This window comes from Myotis brandtii, unplaced genomic scaffold, assembly GCF_000412655.1.
Source record: "Myotis brandtii unplaced genomic scaffold, ASM41265v1 scaffold1282, whole genome shotgun sequence".
NCBI lineage: Eukaryota > Metazoa > Chordata > Mammalia > Chiroptera > Vespertilionidae > Myotis > Myotis brandtii.
In genome coordinates, this window is record NW_005354519.1 from 167812 (window position 1) to 179120 (window position 11309).

Genomic DNA, 11309 nt, shown 5'->3' on the forward strand with positions numbered 1-11309 from the left:
GGACCACAAAGTTTCAATCGCACTGTACATGCGCGCCTGCACGTGGTATTTTGTGGAAGAGCCACACTCAAGGGGCCAAAGAGCCGCATGTGGCTCACGAGCCGCAGTTTTCCAACCACTGCTATAGCAGACTCAGCCTTTAGACTTAAACTGAAACATCAGCTCTAACATTTTGGAATTGCCAGTCGTTCGAGAGAGAGAGAGAGAGAGAGAGAGAGAGAGAGAATTAGATAGATAGATAGATAGATAGATAGATAGATAGATAGATAGATAGATATCTGTGTGTGTATCACATAATTTTTATATATAATCATATAATCTCTTTCTATATATAATCATATAATTATATTTATCTTATATCCTATTGGTTGTGTTTTTCTGGAGAACTCTGTCCAGCCCATTTGTCAAATCCAAGATTTCTTGTACACATGCTCAGAGTGTAGTGATAGCTGTAGCACCCTCAAGAGAAGTTCACATAGGGTTGAATGATGCCAGTTTCATATTAGTGTAATCAGATGCATCAATAGAAAAAATCAGTCAATTCCAATAATAGCTCACTTTTTTCCATTGTCTATCAACATAAAGCTGTTTGAAATTCATTGTGTTCAAGGTGAAACATCTCTCAACATTGTGAACACTTCTGGAAACTCACTGTTTATAAGTTCAATGTAAAAGACAACAGTGTTTGTTGTTGAGGTTATAATATCTCCTCAAATATATAAATTATTGTAAAAGCAATGTTCTCACTAAATTTAAAAAAACACCATAGAGCAGAAATGTACCCAGAATTCGTTTTTGGGCATACACAGTAGGCAAGCCTGCACCAAGAGGAACAGGAAGAAGAAATGAGGATGGAGGAGGGATGGGAGAAAGTGGTGGGCAACTTGGAATAACAGAGTTAGACTCCTTCCACACAGACACTGTGCTTTCATTCATCTCACAAATACTACTTACAGTGGTTTGTACCAGACACTTTTAGGCACTAGGGGCTCAGAAATAAACAAGATAAATAAGACCTCCTTCTTTGAGAAGCTCACATTCCAACATGGACACAAATAAGCAATTTAAAAAGATACTCCCTGATTAAAATGTGTGATACAAAGGCCATGGGAAGGTATACAACTCAAGTAACTACGGGGTGACAGAAACTTTACTACTGAGGCTATTCAACAGGCTCTTAGTAAGTGATAGACATTGGAATAGGTTGAGTATATAAAGATATGGAAAAGACAGGAGAGATTCTCAAATGAAGGAGTGAAATGGATATTGAAAAATACTTAGGGCCTGGCTGGTGTGGCTCAGTAATTGAGTGTGGACCCAGGAACCAAAAGGTAACGGTTCAAACCTATCAGGGCACATGCCCAGGTTGCAGGTCTGATCCTCAGTGGGGGGCGTGCAGGAGGCAGCCAATCGATGTTTCTTTTTCATTGATGTTTCTATTTCTCTATTTCGGTCCCTTCCTCTCTTTCTAAAATCAATAAAAACATTGGTCCTAGTGGGAGAAGAGAAATCTGGAGCCAGGGTAGGAAGCAGGCTATGGCAGGTGGCTGCAGGGATTGGAGCAAGAGCAGGTGTCAAAACTGTCTACACAGGGTGGGGCCAATTATAAAGTCCTGGGCCAGGGAGTGTGGATTCTTCACTTCTGGAAAAGGGAGCCATTATAAGGCTTTAGACAGGGAGCAAAGTGATTGGAGGGATATATAGGCTGGAAGAAAGGAAACCAGGAAGGAAGCTATTAAAATAATTCAGGTCAAATGTAATATTAGCTGTCAGTATGCAATACACAAATACTTAGTAAGTGCCTACTGTGTGCTAGCGACTATTCTGGACCCTGAGAATACTACACCAAAAAGTAAAAAAGTCCCTGCTCATAATCTAGTGGGGGGAGAGTAAATGAATAGGCATGTAAATAGTTGATATAACACATGTGACAGTTATACGAGTTAAACACATACTGTGTGCCAGGCACTCTTCTAAACACTTGATATTTACCAACATATTTTTATTTCCGTGACAGTCCCATGAAGTAGATCCTATTATTATCATTCCCATTTTATAGATGAGAAAACTGATGGGCAGGGCTTAAATAACACCAGAAGGTTTGGACAGAGCACATACTCCACTTCCACATTTTACTGTTTTTCATGGGCTGGTGGCCTGGCAATAACAGGGGCCTTCCTCTCACCAGACTAGGCATCTGTAGCCCCTGCCTCCCCGCCCTCTCCCCTCCCCCAGCAGCTCCTGAGCACTCGTTTGCCAGCTGCCTTGCCTGCTAGCCTGCAACTCCTTGTGAGCCAGGAGCCATTGCACCTCTATTGTGTCTGCTCAGAGGCTCACCGTGCTGGGCACGTTGCATGCACATAGACTCGAGAGCATTGCCAAAGGCCGCCTGTTCAGCCAAGAGTGGTTGTGTTGATAGAGTAAAAATGAGAACCATTTTTAAGGGCACTCATCTTGCGTTCTTTGCTTTAAAAGGAAGACCTGTTTTATCTATCAGACACTGGAATTCTCAATGATGGGCAAGAACTCAAGTTCCCATTATTTTGGCCAGGGTACTCAGAGTGGAGCAGGGTACCAGTCCCTGGCTCTCCTCACAGAACTCAGGGACAGGGCTAACAACAGAAATATGGCACCAGAAGGCTTACAGAGGAGCCCTATACCTCAGTGGGTATTTAATTTTGACTTCCCAGATAACAGCTCCTCCTTTGAAGAACTGTTTTCTACTCCCTGCCACAATCAGCTGGTTCTGATAGGGGCTCCCAGCTACCTGCCTCCCTCCCTGGCCAAAGGATGAGCACATTCCCCAAGTAGACCAATCATAGTACTCCATTGTCCTCGGCCACAGTGATTGGGCCAGGCAGGCATGGGCACATGAACCAAGCTAGACCAATCAAAACACTCTATCCTCACCACACCTACCACCATAACGAAGCCATGGTGATTGATTCAGGAGTTTTTCTACCTACTGTTGGCAGGGTTCTCTCGCTTTTGGTTTTGAGGCTGTAAGGATTCTAATAGGTCAGAGCAGCCAGTAGCTGTTTCCAGCCTGAGAGAAGAAAAACAACATGCAATGGGAAGCAGGAGAGAAAAAGGCGAGATTGATTGAGAGATTGCTCTGTAATCCAATCACCCTGGAGGCAGCTCCACCCTGGCAGTGGTGTGCACACACCCAGGATCTGACTGAGGTCAGCGAGACAGGCAGGGCAAGGAATGCTTCCTCCATGACAGATGAGGAAACTGAGGTTCGGATAGGTGAAACGATTGCTCAAGGTCACTTGACTAATAGGGGTGAAGCCGGGACAGAAGCAACCAGAACTTCTACCTTTTCGTTGGGAGTTCTTGTCTCATCCACTGCCTCAAAGGGCACGGTCCCTGTAGCCACAACCACCACCCTGCCCACATGGGCAATGGCTCCTGGGTATAAGCCACCCTTTTTGTTTTGGACACTGAGCGAGGCCACAGCATCTGCTCTTAGATGGAAAACTACTCAGGGCCTAAAGGACAGAACCTCTTCTCTGGGAACTTGCACGCACAAAGTCAAATGGAAGGTTTGAGCAACACGAGCCAGAATTTACCAATCAGTGGTTCCTCTTCAGAAAACTGCCCCATCTTATCCTACTTGTTCAATGGGGTCTCCAGCATAGAACGCATCCAGTCCAAAATTCTGTCAGCCATCAGCGTTTTATTATTATAGCTCCCCACAGGGGTACTTGTAAAATGTCCTCCCAATAACCCAATGGGCTTTCTGACATTGTCAAGTCCTTTCGTACCTACACCAAAGGTTGAGAAAACAGAGAACATTGCCGGGCCCACATTTTTTAAATGAGGAGCCAGGTAACCCTTGTATCCTTTCTGACGCCCCTTTCTGCTCCAACGTGGCTGCCAGCCAAGGTTCCCAGGCACCTGGGTTAGAGGGAGACAGGGAGAAACTTTTCTGAGCCTGATACAATAAGACTTTGCCATCCAGGCCCTACGGACTCAGAGGAATTTCTCAGGAGGTTGCCCTTCACAGTGCAGCTGAGGAAACCAAGGCCCCGGGGAAGGCAGGGCGGACACAAGCCCAGGCCTGGAGTTCCCAGCGCGAATCCTCCCAGCGCGCTGCGATGCTGGCCAGAGGAGAGCAGGAGGGGCCACCTTCTCCATCTAGACCTCTGCCTTCCAAATCCCTTTCAAGTCTCTATCCCTGGGACATGCCACACTCTAACCTGATGTAAGCAGCTACTGAAAACTCTTCAGAAACCGAGCGCAGGAGGGAGCCTGTGAAAGGGCTGAGGCTGTCAGCACAGGCAGGGGCTCAGACTGGACCCCGCAGGGCCTCTGTGTGCAGCTTTGCCAGCTCTGCATCTGTGCCTGTCCTGGCTGCACAGCCCAACCAGCACACCCACTGCTGTCCCATCCACAGTGCGCGGCTCCCCGTGTCGGGAACGCTGGTGGAACCGCTGGAACCCGAGAGGCACCGAGGAGAATGCAGAAATAGCACAACAAACGTCATCTCTAACGTTGCACTCAGTACCTAGCAAGTACCGGGCACTTTATTTCATTATCCTCATTTCACAGATGAGGAAACTGAGGTTGAGGGGAGTTGGGGACTTACCTATATTGTTCCTGACCTAATAAGTAACCTGCTGGGATTCAAACCCAAGCCCATCTGACCTAATCCTAACTGGGTTCAACCTCGTCCCTAAATGGGTCTTCCCACGAATGTGATCCCTCCCCTCTAGGAGGTCCATTAGACAAGAGGCCAAAAACCTCCTCTTGCATCCGTAGGTATGTGACCAAGAGTGGCAGGCCCATAGGCACTCAGGGACAGGGCGGTCACAGGAGAGGCAGACTCCTGCCCAGGAGGGCCCGCAGGACCCCAGGAGGGCCCAGGCCTCAGGGATAGGAGGCTCTGGAGAGAGGGAGGGGAGTGCAGGGCACCGGGAGCAGGCACAGTGCCCAATGGAGCAAAGGCTGGTTGCTGAGGAGGAGAGTGATGGTAGAGTTGGTGGCAGTGGTGGAGGTAAAGCTGGCTGGTGGGACCCAGGCCTGGGGATGTCTGTGTAGGAGGGTGGGGGCTCCTGAACGCCAAGTTCATAGAGCAGCACTGGGAGGCCTGTCTTGAAGCTGCCTCAGCACAGTGAGCCCTGTTGTTTTTTAAACTGTGTGTTCACGGAGGCGTCGCGCCCCCTCCACAAACCCTGCCTCGCTGCAGACCAAGGCTGGGAGAAGACCCTGGGAAAGGGCCTACAGGTGAGGTGGAGGCTTCTGAGCAGTGTTCCCAGGGAAGGAGCCACGGTGAATCCCAGCTGGGCAGTGATGGGATGAAGCACAAGAAAAAGTGCTCAGTAAGGAGGGCCTGCTTTGAATCATCTGAGGACGACGTGGGATTTCTACCCACCCTGTGAGGGGGTCTCAGGATCCCCATCCTTCCCGCTGGAGAAACTGGGGTTCAGGGAAATGGAGTGACTCACCCTGGTCTCACAGATCCTGGCCTCTGCCCCCTGTGCGCACGCTCTGCCCTGCAGCGAGCTGGGAAGGGCTCCACCTGGGAGGCACAGGAGACAGGAAGCCCACGTCCTGCACAGTCACAGTCTGGCTGGACAGAGGAGACGCACACAGGAAAATACCACCCAAAAGCCCCCTGTGCCGTTCCTAGCAGAGGGAGGCAGCGCCAGGCCCAAGGCCACCCCAGGGCCTTTGCCCCTCCTTCCCAGGAAGAGAGGTTTCCGCCCTGAGCAAGACAGCACACGTCAGAGGCCGAGGCCCGCAGCCCGCGATCTGGGGCCCATTCCCAGCACTCGCAGGGCAGCTGGGCCAAGCTGCTGACTCACCGAGCAACCTTCAGACAAGTCACTTCCCTCCCGGGCACCCGGCCTGGCATTGAAAGTGGGCATCCCTGCGTCCCCCACCACCCACACTCTTGCCAGAGGGTCTCTTCCCATCAGAACTGCCGCTGCTGGTTGGGTGGCAAGGGAGGTCAGGTGATATTGGAGAGTGGGAAACATCTCCTTTGAAAGCTGATATTCCACGGAAAAATATAACCTGCATTTAGAAAGTGAAAACAGTGCCTACTTATTTTCGCAACACACACCACGGAAGAAAGCCCTGAACACTGCTTGAGCAATGGGAACAGGCACGGGAGGGAGTCCCTGGGGGGAGGGAGGGGCTGTACTCCCAGAAAGAGAGGACAGCTGAAGGCTGAGAACCCCCAAGAGGTGGGGATTGCATACTTGACTCGTCAGATGTGACAAGCAGGTGAACTCTCTAGCAGAAGAGAAGGTCCTCATTTAGGGCCACCCGGGCTTCTGTGGCAGCCTGCAGGGCATCCACGGGCTTCAGGAACACAGGGAACAGAATGGGACTTCTAAACAGCCGCAGCATGCTGCATGTCACTCTCTGGGTTGTTTTTGTTTTTGTTTTTTTGTTTTTGTTTGTTTAATCGTCACCTGAGGATATATTTTTTTTCCATTGAGTTTTAGAGAGAATGGAAGGGAGGGAGGGCGAGGGAGAGAGAAACATTGATGTGAGAGAGACACATCGATTGGTTGCCTCTGGCACCTGACCAACTGGGGCCAGGGCCACAGATGGAACCTGCAACCCAGGCACATGGCCTTGACCAGGAAACAAACCCTGCAGTGCCAGGGTCAACGCTCCAACCACTGAGCACCACTGGCCAGGGCTGAATTTCACTTCTTTAAAAAGAGAGTTTATGAAACAATGTCATCCCAATATTCTAAAATTAAAGCTAAAAAATATTTGTATGAGCACACACCTATGCATAGAAAAAAAAGCCTAGAAAGAATACAGCAAAATGTTAACAGAAGGTAATCTTGCAAGGTCAGATGACTCTCTCTCTCTCTCTCTCTCTCCCTCTCTCTCCTCTCTCGTTGTGTCAGTGTTTTTCAAAGTTTTTCCAGATGTACCTATATAACAACAAATGTAATAAGGATATAATTTTAAAAATTAATTAGGCCTGGAAAAGGCAACTTGCCAAAGGGCTAAATTTATTTTCACAGGGAAGTTAGCCTTTTTATTACTATAGAATTAGCAGCCAGCTCCTTACTGTGATAAAGCCTAATGCTGCCTGTTCATGTCAGCCCCTGTAGCTGGAGGCAGCCAGAAAGTAGGTATTCCAGGCCTTTTATATCAGGCTCCACACACATATGCGTGTGTGTGTGTGTGTGTGTGTGTGTGTATGATATGTGTGTGTGTATATATATAATCTCCATATGCAGCACAAATTTTCTTCCTAATCTGCTCTGGTAGGGACAACATTACAAATAGTCTTCATTCCTGAATGATGGCCAAGGGTGGGGTATGGACACAGGCTAGTAGGTGGTGGAATTGCCAGTGAGAATTACACTTTTCCAAGGATCAGGAAAAGGCAACAGTAGGATTTTATACCTCACCATTGATCATCTCCAGAGCTATTCCCATAATCTGAAAGTTCTTGATATAAACCAGTGCCAGTTGACAGAGAAAAAAGCTGAGTCATAGAGAAATAAAACGATGGGCCTGAGATTAAAGACCGAGAAGAGGGTGGACCAGTACATGTTCGAGATGAGTAGCTGTTCCATCATTGAACAGATATTGATGGATACCTACTATGTGCCTGACACAAAGTAGGTCCCATGGAATCAAAGAGAAATGAGATGCCTTCCTCAGATAAATACATTCCCAGACTAGTGGGAGGATAGAGGCTTAAAAACATAGAGATTGCATCAGCACCCTATAGGTGCTGTATGAGGGGGTTGTGGGAATATGCAGAAAATGGGCCCACAAACTCACCTGGGGCGGTGACTAGGGGAAGGTAGGTTGGATGGGTGGAGAGTGTGAGGAAAAGGCTTTCTGAGAGGGGAAATATTTGACCTGGGTCCTCCTGAGACATAAGTAGGAATCCACAGAGTGAAGATGTGGGGAAGAGCATTCCAGCCCAAGGGAACAGCCTATGCAAAGGCACTGAGGTATGAAGAAACAATTCCTATTTGGAAATTTTCTATGCTCAGAACATAGGGTGGGGAGTGAGTCAAGCCGGCCAGGTGATTTGGGACTTGAATGTCCCTCAGAAAAAGTTTGAGCTTCTTGTTGTTGGCAATACTGGGTAGAAAAGAGCTTAAGCAAAAGGGTGACATTTTCAGACTTTATGGAACCTCTAGCTAGATTGGCGGGAGAGAGGCGCAAGGTGATAGCCCCTGAGTGGCTGTGCTGAGGGCCTGGAGTGGACAGGGATGGGGAAGATGAAGTCTGAGAGTCTCCATAGAGGCCCCGGCCTCCCTCAGGAGGTCAGATGCAACCTTCCACCACATCCTGCCTGGCAGGGAGGGTGCTCCTGGGTGTCAAGTTTACGTGAGGACCTGCTGGGCTGGGCTCAGATGACAGAGGTCTCTTGCCCCATCCTGTCCAGCCGGCACCCCATACGGAGAGGTAGAGAGATTAGGCGATGTGGGTAAGATGGGGCAGAGCTCCAAGGAGGTGGGGCCAGGGCCTGGCTGACGTATGGGAGTGGGGCCAGGCCAGGTGTCTGGGAACCTCATGTCGTGGCCTAGTGACAGAGGCTGGGAGGCAGCCCGGGGCAGCTGAGGCAGGAGTGGGGGATGCGGTGGGAGGTGTTCAGGACCTGCATTCGGGAGCCGCAGCTCCAGCACGGACCTGTACAGCTCTCTCTCTGCTCAGGGGGACACCCCACCACTGCCCAGCAACACCCCACCAGTGCCACCTCCCTAGAGACCACTCCTCATTGAGGCCAGAAGCAGAGGAGAGGGGACTCCTCTTTTCCTTGCTTCCTTTTCACAGTCTCAGAGGACCAGGGTAGTCTAGCCCCCGAAGACTATGGATTCTGGCCTCCTGTTTAGAGAGGCGCAGAGGAGGAAAGTGACCTGCCCAAGGTTCCACCCAAGTGGCTGGACCAGCCCTGCAGAGTGTAAGATGACAAGGCCTAGACCCCAAACTTCCTTCCTTTCCCGCCTCTCCTAAATCCAGGTCTCCCACCATCAGGAGACCCCAGGTGAGCAGAGGTGGCGGGGTGGCCCGGTGCCCTCCGCAGGGCTGCAGGCAGTCTGTGGCCCAGGGAGTTCCCATCTTCCTGTCAGCTGCCCACCAGCTGCTCGGGCGCAGCTGTGGTTGTGTGGATGCTCCCCCAAGAGCAGGCTGACAACAGCCAGCCCCTCCTTCTGGGCAGGAACGAGGGAGGGCAGGTGTGTGCCTGACCCCTGTCTCTGCTTACCAGCCAGGTGACCTTACTCGGCCTCTTTGCCCCACCTGAGCATCAGCTTCCCTACCTGTGAAAGGACATCATCGTACTAACGAAAAACCGTACCTGCGCAGCTGCCTCCCTCGGGATTGCTGTGGAGATCACATAAAACACCAGCCGGGAACGCGCCTTGTAAAAGGCAGTTAACCCCACGTTGGAAGGGCAGAGGTGCTGCCTGCTCACGTACATGAGTGTGCGACTCAGTGTCTGTCGACCCTGTGCAATGTTTCCCCCAGGCAAGCATGTGTTTCTCTGTGCCAGGCGCTAAGTCTTCCCTTTGTGCACTTTTATTACCAAGAGCTGGCTCCCCGATGAGGGTGGAGGGTGGCCTTTAGCAGCGGCCTGGAAGCAGGTCTAGGCTGTGGGGAAGGAGGCACCCACAGTTTAGAGTGGAACCCCCCGGGACGGTGAGCCTGGGTGAGAGCCATGCTGTTGGGGAAGGGGCTCACCTGGGTGTCAGTGGCACACAGTCCTGGTGGGGTCATGTCTGTGAACGTGTCTCTGAGCAGCCCCCCTACCCTCTCTGGGCCTCTGTCCTTATTTCAGAAGTGCCACTCTCCCTGGCGCTCCTACAAGCGTTCAAGTCCAGCACCCTCGCCCTTGATCCTGAATGCTGGGAGGGAGGGAAGCCCTCACTCTCACAAGGTCACCCCTTCCAGTTACAGATGAGAAGTGAAGCTCAGAGAGGGTGAGGGTTTCACCCCTGACACACTGCCCATCCGGGCAAAGCAGAGCAGGAGCTGGGTTTTGGGGAGGGAAACCCCTGTCCTTCCCTCCGTGACAGCCTGGCATCTTACCTCCCAAGCCCAGCACCCTCTGTACTTCGTGCCCTGGGAGAAGTGGCCAGGTGGGCGGGGCTGGTACTTATACTCACCGTGAATAAAGCGGCCAGTGTTCTAGGCCCAAACTGCAGGCATGAGATCTGACAAACACATAAAAGGCTCGCAGGCGCTGCGCTCCTTGGAAATAGTTGGCTTTGGAGCCAGAGGGCTTCCGCACTCAGGGAGCTTGGATGGTGGGGCTCCCAGACAGGCCCGATCCCTGGGCCTGGAGCCTGAGTGCCCTGAAGGTGGGGACCTCGGGGTGGCTGGCCCCAGCCCATTTCCTGTGGCCGCTGCGGGGACAGAGGTGGGGGAGGAAGACTGGGCCTGGGCGAGCTAATCTGGAGAAGTGATTTTCCTCCTCAGCCAGCCCCTCCCTGGGCAGGGCTGTGCGCTGGAAGGTAGGCTGGCCAGGGCTCCCAGGGAGGGGCCGGCTTATCAGGCAGGAAACACTGGGCTCCGGCCACATCCTCCTCCTCCTGGTCACAGCAGCTCCCAGGGGCAGGAAAACACTCAGCAGCCGCTGCTCCTCCGCCCTCACGGCCCCTCCTGCTGCCTTCGCCCTCCTCCTCTCGTCCTCCAGCAACTGGGGAGGCAGAGTGTCCAGTGTGTGGTCTGCTGCCCTGGGAGCTCTGCCCGGTGCTGGCTTCCCAGCCCCTCTGCCACCCCTGGACTGCCTGCTGCCTTTCTCTGCAGCCCGGACACAGGGTGGGGCAGGCAGGGGTGGCAGAAGCATGACAGAGGGCCGCTGGCTCCCAGAGATGTCCAGGTGGGCTCCTCGGGCCTCTCTATGCCAGCCCCTGGCCCTCAGAAGCCACCACTTGATCCCTGGACTGTCTGGGAACCCTAGGGCATGCGCTAAGGAGTGCAGTGCCTCTCCATCCTCTGCGCCGCCCGTTCCCAGCCTCACCCTCCTGGGCCAGCACCTACCGAGACCATCTGGGCTTCAGGAAGCACAAAAAGAAACCTCGTGGGAGGTCTCCTGAAGGTGCACCCAACGCACAGGGCTTCTGCCTCCCCTCCATCTGCATTCCCGTGGCCCCTTCTCCCCATCACCCAACCTCCCTGTACCTGTGCCCCTAACTCCTGTCCACTGCTGAGACCTGTGGCCCAGCAGAGAGCAGTGGGGCCCTTCTCCCACAGCCCTGCCCTGGCTGTCCCCCCGGCCACCACTGCCTGCCCCACCTGTGACCACTGACCCCCTGTCCCTGAGGGGTCTTGTCGGCCCCCACCACTTGCTCCCCTCACAGTCTATT